Source organism: Saccopteryx leptura, chromosome 2 (genome assembly GCF_036850995.1).
Source record: "Saccopteryx leptura isolate mSacLep1 chromosome 2, mSacLep1_pri_phased_curated, whole genome shotgun sequence".
Taxonomy (NCBI): Eukaryota; Metazoa; Chordata; class Mammalia; order Chiroptera; family Emballonuridae; genus Saccopteryx; species Saccopteryx leptura.
Window position 1 is genome coordinate 277,707,369 of NC_089504.1, and position 9,175 is coordinate 277,716,543.

Genomic DNA, 9,175 nt, shown 5'->3' on the forward strand with positions numbered 1-9,175 from the left:
TATTCCAAACTGAATATGAAGTGGTAAAAAAAAGAAGCATTTAAATTTTTTTTTATTAAACAAGAACATCAGAAAAGCAAACAACAAGTCAAAGAAAGTTGTTTGATTTTGCAAATGAGATGCAAAACCAACTTTTATTTCATGGGTGAAAATGCACTATACAAAAGGCTGAAAGTACTGGAGTATCTGCATGTTCTTTGATCCCCTAATTTTTGCCAGCAGTGTATTTCATAACACAAGGGGGGACTGGAAGGAGAGACAGAAAGAGGTGGCAGCATACAGACAGAAAGGCTCTGAATGAAGCCACCCCCCCCCCACCTTTGCAGCCCCAGGGTCCTTCCTGGGAGCAACACTGGAATCCAGTCTGAGGCCCATCCCCGCACCGTGGGATCTGTTGCCACAAGAAACAACTTGTCTTTTTTTCTTCCTTTCATTTTTGCTTTTTTCAAAATACAAGTATCTTTATGTTTTCCCTTTTTATAAAATATGTAAAAGTCTTTCATGATTCTCCCCCACAGAAATAAGCATTATTATCATTTGAAGTTGGATACAGACCTTTTTTGCATATATAAACAAATGGATGTGGGTATTGATAAGAAAACCTTGTTCTTTCTGCAAAAAAGGAATCATGCTCCTCGTGCTCATCTCTGAACTGTTCTTTTTATTTAACAGCAGATTCCGCATCGGTACAGATAGCTCATTCCTTCTCTCATCTGTACGATGTCCATTTATTTGTCAAAGCCTCTCTTAATGAACATTAAACTAATTTAGGGTTTAATTCAACCTAATTCAATAAACATTTTATTCTGTGCCCAGTGCTAAGTGAGGTATTCTAAGACCCATGAGATAACAGGCCCTGGCTGTCACTTTGGGCAATAGTGGTCATGGAAAACACACCAGGCTCACAGATAACCTAGATTCACATCTGTGCTCCACCTCTCACCAAATTGAGTGGGACATTCATAAAAGTTAGCATCTCTTCCCCTTTAAGTATTATGGTCAGGCCCTGGCTGGCTTGCTCGGTGGATAGAATATCAGACCGGCAGGCAGACTCCTCGGTTTGATCCCCAGTCAAGGCACACATGAGAAACGATCATCTGTTTTTCTTCCCATCTTTCTTCCCCTTCCCTCTCTCTTCCTTTCTTGCAGCCAGTGGTTCAGTTGGTTTGAGCGTTGACCTCAGGCACTGAGGATAGCTCGGCTGATGCGAACACCGGCCCCAGATGGGGGTGCTGGGTGGATCCCAGTTCGGGTGCACACGGGAGTCTGTCTCACTTTCTCCCCTCCTCTCACTGAAAAAAAAGTATTATGGTCAAAGTAGATCATGGCTACACACATATATACACTTTTCTGCTATTGCTTTTCTTACTTTTTACACTGAATTATTGCTTTTAGATTTAATTAAGAACAGTCTGATCCAAATAAGCTCTCTAAGTAATATAACAACATGGCCTCTGGAATCAGAGACCTCTGCACCTCAGTTTCTGTGTCTGTAGAATGGACATAGTAATAATAACTACCCCACTGGGTTATTGTGAAGATTCAAAAACATAGTGTATGTGTGCAAACATCTCACTAGTTCATATGCCTATGCTCACCCAGGGGCCTGACTGACCCACTCGGCACAGGCAAATCTCAGTAATGACTTTTCCTCTACAGCAAAGCACCCCAAGGGCCATGTAGGAGCCAATTGCTAGACAGCATCCATACTGCAAGCTTTTTTCCTAAAGATGATTTCTTAGGCCCAGTGAGCTCCCTGGTGTGTTGACTGTGCCGCTTGCAGCTGGGAGCCTGCGTGGTGGAGGAGCGCAGTGTGAAAGTGATGCTTCAGCCACTCGTGCAGGAAGTGAAAGCATGCTTGGGCCTCAGGAACTCTCCCAGTTCCACTCTGAGCACACTGGCCCTCCAGGCAGAGGTGAGGGTTTCAGGCAGCACGAACTGAACTCCCCTTGCGGTGTGAATCTATGTAGCTCTGTGAGCTGCTTTGGGCTTTCCAAAACTGACCTTGGCTCTTTGTGACCTTCCCATCAGTGATGTAAGCCCTGAAATCCAGGTCCTTGTCCCATGACCCATGTCTGATTCTAGGTCACAAACCTCTCAGGGATGGGCCAAGAGCTTTGGTCAAGTTTCCCTGTGCCATGGGAATTGTCAAAGGATGTTATATTTGATTCCCAGGGCTGCCGTCACCAAGTATCACAGACTGGGTAGCTTAAAACAACAGAAATGTATTGCCTTAGAGTTCTGGAGGCTAGAAGTATAAGCTCAAGGTTTCAACATGGCCATTCTGGCTCTGAAGCCAGCAGGGGAGAATCCTTCCTTGCCTCTTCCTAGCTTCTGGTAGTGGCTGGCAACCCTTGGTGTTCCTTGTCTCATGGCTCCAGCCCTTTAATCTGTGCCTCTATTGTCACATGGTGTTCCCCGTGTGTCTCTGTCTCTGTGTCTTTTCTTCTTTCTTATAAAGATGCCAGTTATATTGGATTAAGGTCTAGCCTAGTCTAGTTTGAGCTTATGTTAACAAACTGGATCTTTAATGACACTATTTTCAAATAAGGTCATTGTGAGGAACTGGGGGTTAGGACTTCAACACACCTTCTGAGGGGATATAAGTCAACTCATAACAGATGCTTTGGTGACTAACTGCTCTTACATTTGATTTTGGCTTCTTAAAGTCCTTTCAGGAGCTTTTTGGTATTTTGCCTTTCTTTTTTTACCCCCGCTCCCTTACAATAAATCTGTGAATTAGGTAGAACAGGTTTTATTACCTGTTTGGTTATTTTTTTCTTTTTCTTCTTTTTCGAAGTGAGAGGAGGGGAGATAAAGAGACAGATTCCCACATGCACCCCGAGCAGAATCCACCCAGCAACCTCCATCCCCTCACCCCCACCCCCACTACCCACCCCTGACTGAGGTTGATGCTCTGCCCATCTGGGGCCATGCTTGCAACCAAGCTATTTTTAGCACCTGAGGCAGAAGCTGCATGGAGCCATCTTTATTACTTGGGGTGATGTGCCAATTGAGCCAATTGAGCAATGGCATGGGAGGGGAAAATAGAGAAAGAGAGGAGGAGGGGGAGGGGCAGAGAAACAGATGGTGGCTTCTCTTGTGTGCCCTGACTCAGAATCAAACCCAGGACATCCATACACTGGGCCAATGCTCTGCCACTGAGCAAATGGGCCAGGGCCTATTACCTCGTTTTCTAAATGGGGAAATAGGAGTATAAAACAATGAAACAGTTTGTTGAAAGTAGAGGTGACAATAGAATCTATGTCTCCCGACTTCTAATCCACAGCTTCTAATTTACACGCTTCCCCCAAGCCCAGGTACTTGTCAGTTCAGGCTGTCTCAAATGCAAGGAGGACAGTCAGATTCTAGTCAGTACCCCCAGTAAGATTTACTTTTTAAAATAAAAATGCATTTGCTGAGGAAAGGTCAATGGTTGCTGATCCCAGGAACATCTGAACAGCTTGCTCCTGTCTACTCCTGTATGAAAATACAGCCCTGCTACGAGGATTCCAAGGTACCTGTTATTGTTGTGTTGGGCTTTACTTCCTTTGAGGAATTGTTCCTCTCCTGTTCTGTGTGAACCAGGTGGGCTAACAGTTCTAGGTTCTTGTCACTAGTAACATTACAGAGGAGAACACATGTAGTAAGTTATACCCATAAGATTTTCTTTGTGGGAAATCGAGTTGAATGGGACCCACAGGGAAGACAGGGGCTCAGAGCTGAGTCATGAGTGAAAGATACACAAGGAGACAGCCCCACAGTCCTCAGTGTTGAGTCCAGGGAGAGCCAGCTTCTGTCTTCCCTGGGCCTGTTGTCCCTCTCTTCCTGGTGCTTCTGTTCTCAGCTGAAGAACTCTGGCACATGCCTCTTATTGTAGGAGGAAAATCAGACGACTGTCCTGCTGTGGGAGTCAGTAGACTCCAGACTGTGAAGTCTGATGCCTTCTTTAAGTAACACTCGAGAACATGGCTCAGTGGCTTTGGCTGGGGAGCTCATAAAAAAGAAAAGAAAAGAAAAGAAAAAAGACTTGTGCTTAGAAGGATGGTATTCAGTACCATCCTGTGTAAAAGACAACAGGTCTTGGAACTACAAGTCCAGACCTCAAGACCAAAACAAGCTCCTGTTCCTCACCTTCAATATCTGCCTCTGGTCTTCTCAGCACTGGCCAGGTTATGATGTGACACTAACTTCTCTAACAGAGAAATCCCTAAATCACAATGGTTTAAGCAATAAAAGTTTATTTCTCATTCATAAAGAGTTTGGTTGAAGAGTCACAAGATTCAAAAGCCTGGGTCCTTCGATCTTGTGGTTCCCTTATCCCCTGGGACCTCAGAGTCATTCTTTATGCCGGCAAACTGGGAGTGTGGCAGATCCTGCAAGAGGTTGCAGTGTATCAGGTCTGAAAGGGCTAAGGTACCAGCAGGATAATTTTTCTACATGCATTTGACTGGAGCTCCATGACAGCAGAAGCTCTGTCTATTCACTCACTATTCACTCACTAAAACACCTACCTTCAGAGTCTGGAAATGCACCCAGCTGTAGCCTGGAGGTGTAAGGGAGCTTTGATGAACACCAGTAGTCTCTGCCTCATAGACCTCCTTCTTTCCCCTGCTTCTGAAATGTGTGTCTCAGGTCTGCCTCCTCTCTCGCCTCTCTCTACCTCTGCAACCTCTCACACCTAGGAGAGAGACAGATAGGAAAAGACAGACAGGAAGGGAAAACGATGAGAAACCTCAATTCTTTGTTGCGGCACCTCAGTTGTTCATCAATTGCTTTCTCATATGTGCCTTGACCAGGGGACTACAGCAGAGTGATTGACCCCTTGCTCAAGCCAGTGACTTTGGGCTCAAGCCAGCAACCTTTGGGCTCAAGCAAGCAACCATAGGGTCATGTCTATGATCCCATGCTCAAGCTGGTGACCTCGCACTGAAGCCAGATAAGCCAGCGCTCAAGCCAATCTCAGGGTTTCGAACCTGAATCCTCTGTGTCCCAGTTTGATACCCTATCTACTACGCCACTGCCTGGTCAGACAAGGTGCCTTTGTATTCTGTGGAGACAACCCTCATGTCAACATTTCTAAATAGTCAGTGCAAAGCTAAGACTTTTTCAAAATAACTCCTGTGTCTGACCAGAAGGTGGCGCAGTGGATAGAGCGTCGGACTGGGATGCAGAAGGACCCAGGTTCGAGACCCCGAGGTCGCCAGCTTGAGTGCAGACTTATCTGGTTTGAGCAAAGCTCACCAGCTTGGACCCAAGGTCGCTGGCTCAAGCAAGGGGTTACCCGGTCTGCTGAAGGCCCACGGTCAAGGCACATATGAGAAAGCAATCAATGAACAACTAAGGTGTTGCAACGTGCAATGAAAAACTAATGATTGATGCTTCTCATCTCTCTCCATTCCTGTCTGTCTGTCCCTGTCTATCCCTCTCTCTGACTCACTATCTGTCTCTGTAAAAAAAAAAACAAAAAAAACCCAAAAAACTCCTGTATCTTCATTTCTTGCCCTGCATTACCTAACCTGCCCCTAGTCTGGCCACTCACTCATTCATCTAACAAGTACTTATTGAGCCTTCCCTAGGTCTCAGTTCTTTAAGGGGAAATTTTTTAAATGTCTGAGTTAGAAGCTTATATTTAACATTTTATTGGAAATGTCCATTGAAAGGAAGCAAGAGAGGGGAAAGGGAAGTGAGGAAGAGAGAGAAGAGGAATAAGTACAAGGAGGTGAGTTTCCAAGCTGACTACAGATTTGCAACAAACACGGTTGTTACCCAGTCCTCAAGACGTCTCCAGGAAGGCCATGTGGACCTGCGCAGCTCGGAAATCTGCTGGTTTCTTTTTTCTCCTGTCTTCGTTGGTTAGAGCCCTGCCTGTGAGCATTTCATCCCTGGACTTTCGATGTGTATTCCTGGCCTTTCCAGGAAGCTGCTGGGAAGCCAGGGCCTCAGATACCACCGGCTCAGTGCAGGCCCAGCACTTGCTTCCTCTCAGTGGCTCCCTGCTTGCAGGCGACTTGCCCAGGGAGACACAACACAGCCATCACCAGAATTGGCAGGAAGAAAAACAAGGCACTGGGGCTGGGACAGGTGGGGTGGCCAAAGCACTGAGCAGTGGGCTGGGGACAGAACGGTGAACACAACAGGGTTTGCTCTCAGTGAGTTTAAATGATGTCATGGAAATGTCCTGCTGGTACAGCAACCTCTCTTTAGATAAAACAGGAGCCCCGCAATCCCCTTCGGATCTCACAGAGTTTCCCCTCTCAGCTAGTGGCATCACCATCCCCTCGGTTTGGCAGGCTCATACCTCCCTCTGCCTCACAGTCCTCCCCACCCTCCCAGCACACCCTCGGGGGCAGTTAATATTTATCGAGAGCCCTCTAAATGCCATAAGTGGGAGAGTGAAGGATGCCTTGCTTCCCACCAAACACACAGCACCCAGCTCAGGCATGCAGTAGGTCCTCTGTGATATCCGCTGAATGATTGAAACGATCAGTCATTTGATCTTCACAACATCCTTGTCAGTTGTGTGACATACTTTCTTCTGTGACTTGTTTCCTTGTCCCCGGGCTCCTTGTCATTAGTTTTCACGGGAATATTTCAAGAACGTCTTGGTTCTCTTGATTTCGGTGTCTCCTCCTTCCAGACACATCTCTGAAACTTGGCTCAGTCAGTCCCCCACTGCTCCACACTTCCCAGCGGTTCCCCTCTGTGCACCCAATGAAACCCGAGCTGACAGGCCTTTCAGGCTTTCCAGGGCCTTACCTCAGTTTGACCTCCTGTCCTTCGTTCACATCTCTTCCACCCTGGACCCAACAGAACCATCCCTATTCTTTTGCTACCACACTTATGCTCCCAGGATTCCTTCTTCTCTGTTCACCAGAGGAGCATGCTTTCCAAAATAACCCCTTTTCAATGACTGTTACGATTATAGTGAAGAGATGTTAGACACATTCCCACAGGATGTGTGCTGTGTGGTGGAGGGCCCTGACTCGGAGCCTTTCTTGGGCACTGTCTCTTCGGCCAAGCAGAAATTCAGCAGCTCCTCTCCACACCCCCAGAGCACTTCTGATTTTCAGCCTGACTCCCTCCTCCACTCACCACACCCCTGCACATGTTTAGATCCCTGTGTCCTTCAAGCTCCAATTCACATCCTTACTTTCCATAATGCCTTTTCTTCCTCTAGAAATCTTCTAAATCCCAACAACCCTTTAGCTGCATTTCTTATACCATTACTTACACCATGTCTTACTTCCACTGATAAAACGCAAGTGTCCATTTTGTGTTCCCCAGAGGATGTGACAGACTCAGATAATTGAATGGCTGCATACAGTAGGGAAGGAAGGAGGGACATTCAATGACTGCATAGTCAGGGTCTCCCCCGCAGGGTATAAGCTGGTCATCATTCCCCACTGGGACACATGTCAGAGGAAGAAAAGGGAAGTTGCCAACTCTTGATCCATGTGGACAGAGGAAGTGGGGACTAGAATCTGAGGATGGTTGGTGACTTGGCTACCAAAGGTGTTAAGGGTAGTTCTGCAAACATCCCCTTAAGATATAAGTTTCAGTCCTGTGTTCGGAGTCTGTAAGGACTAGCTGAGGAAAGTTCACTTCTCCTACCCAAAAGTACCCATGACAGCAGGCCCGGTGCCAACAAATACATGTTCCTGAAATAGGCTCAGGTGAATCTCTACACGTCTAGAGGCTCTCATCATCTCTGTCTCTTTACCTCTTTGTCTGTCTGTCGCTGTCTCTCTCTGTCTCTTTCTCCGTCTCTCTCTCTCTCTCTCTCTCTCTCTCTCTCTCTCACACACACACACACACACACACACACATACTCGTTGTTTAAAACCTGGTCTCAGAAAAGTAGAAGAGAACAAGATTCCGAAGGGCAACAATTTAAGAACAATTCGGCAGGCGTAAATCAGTTGTTGTCCTCAGTGGGGATTGATGCACCCTTGTCCAAGTAAGTAACATAGAATATTTTGAGGAAACACGCTCTAAAATTTTGCCAGCTTTGGTGAACTCTTATTAAATATTAAAGTCTAATTTTACACTTCATGAAAATCATTGCATCCCCCTCCAGGCATATTTGTTAATTAGAATGAGAAAATGACCTTCAACAGGAGCTTTTGCTCCATCTAAAACTCTGCATCAAGGCCTGTACCTGGCACTGTGGCCGAGTGTGGGGTTCAAGGTTACTAGCTCTGCCCTTGGGAAATGTGTAGTCTAGTTGACCAGGCAGACACAGACTGTAGCAATGAGGCAGCATCAAAGGTTCATATTGGACACAAGGAAGAACATTTTGACAGTGAAGATGACTAAACAAAGGAATGGGCCACCCAGGAGGAAAATCTCATCTCAGAAGAAATGGTGATGGAAGGGTACATCGACTACATCAACACTATTGAGCCTTAAGGGGACCCCTTGGTGACCCACTTGTCTAAACTCACTTTATTTTCCTCTTATTTGAAGAATTAAGTGAAGAAATAAAATGGAGTCATTATAGTCAAGCTACTCAATTACTAAAATCAAGTAGATTGAGGCATGAGGCAATAACTCTTATTTTAACAACCTGGGAACTTAAACTTTTGAACTTTCTAGTCCATCAATACCTGGATATACATCAAACCTCTACCTGACATCCATTATCCAGACCCTCTGGTCATTTAGAAAATTATCATCTGAGACCAATCCAAAGAATGCAAGAATGATTCTTCTCAAGAATGTGCTTTCTACTATATGAACTATTAGCTTTCCCTTCTTCTTTGGAACTCCAAGTATTGCCTAGTTGTGTTTTCAGGTTGCAAACCTTAACACCTTTGAATAAATCTTTATCATTCATCTCTAGCCAAAGCCTCTAGACTTTTTAAGTTTGTTTGATATGTCTGGATAACTATGGTTATCCAAAGCATGGTTTCAGGCAGCTCAAAGAGATACCAAAATAAGGCTCACACTCACTAACAGCATTTTAAATTGCTCTAGTATCCTAGTATCTAGTAGAGCAAAACTACTTCAAGTTGGGTCATATATCCTCATGTGAGAAGCCCAGGAAGATGTCAGGACTTGCCTTCCTTAAATTTGGGGTGTGTGTGTGTGTGTGGGGGGGTAATGTGGTATGAGATGATGTGTGTACAGGGAAAAGCATCAGGACAAGAACCTCTCCTGATCATGCTGACAG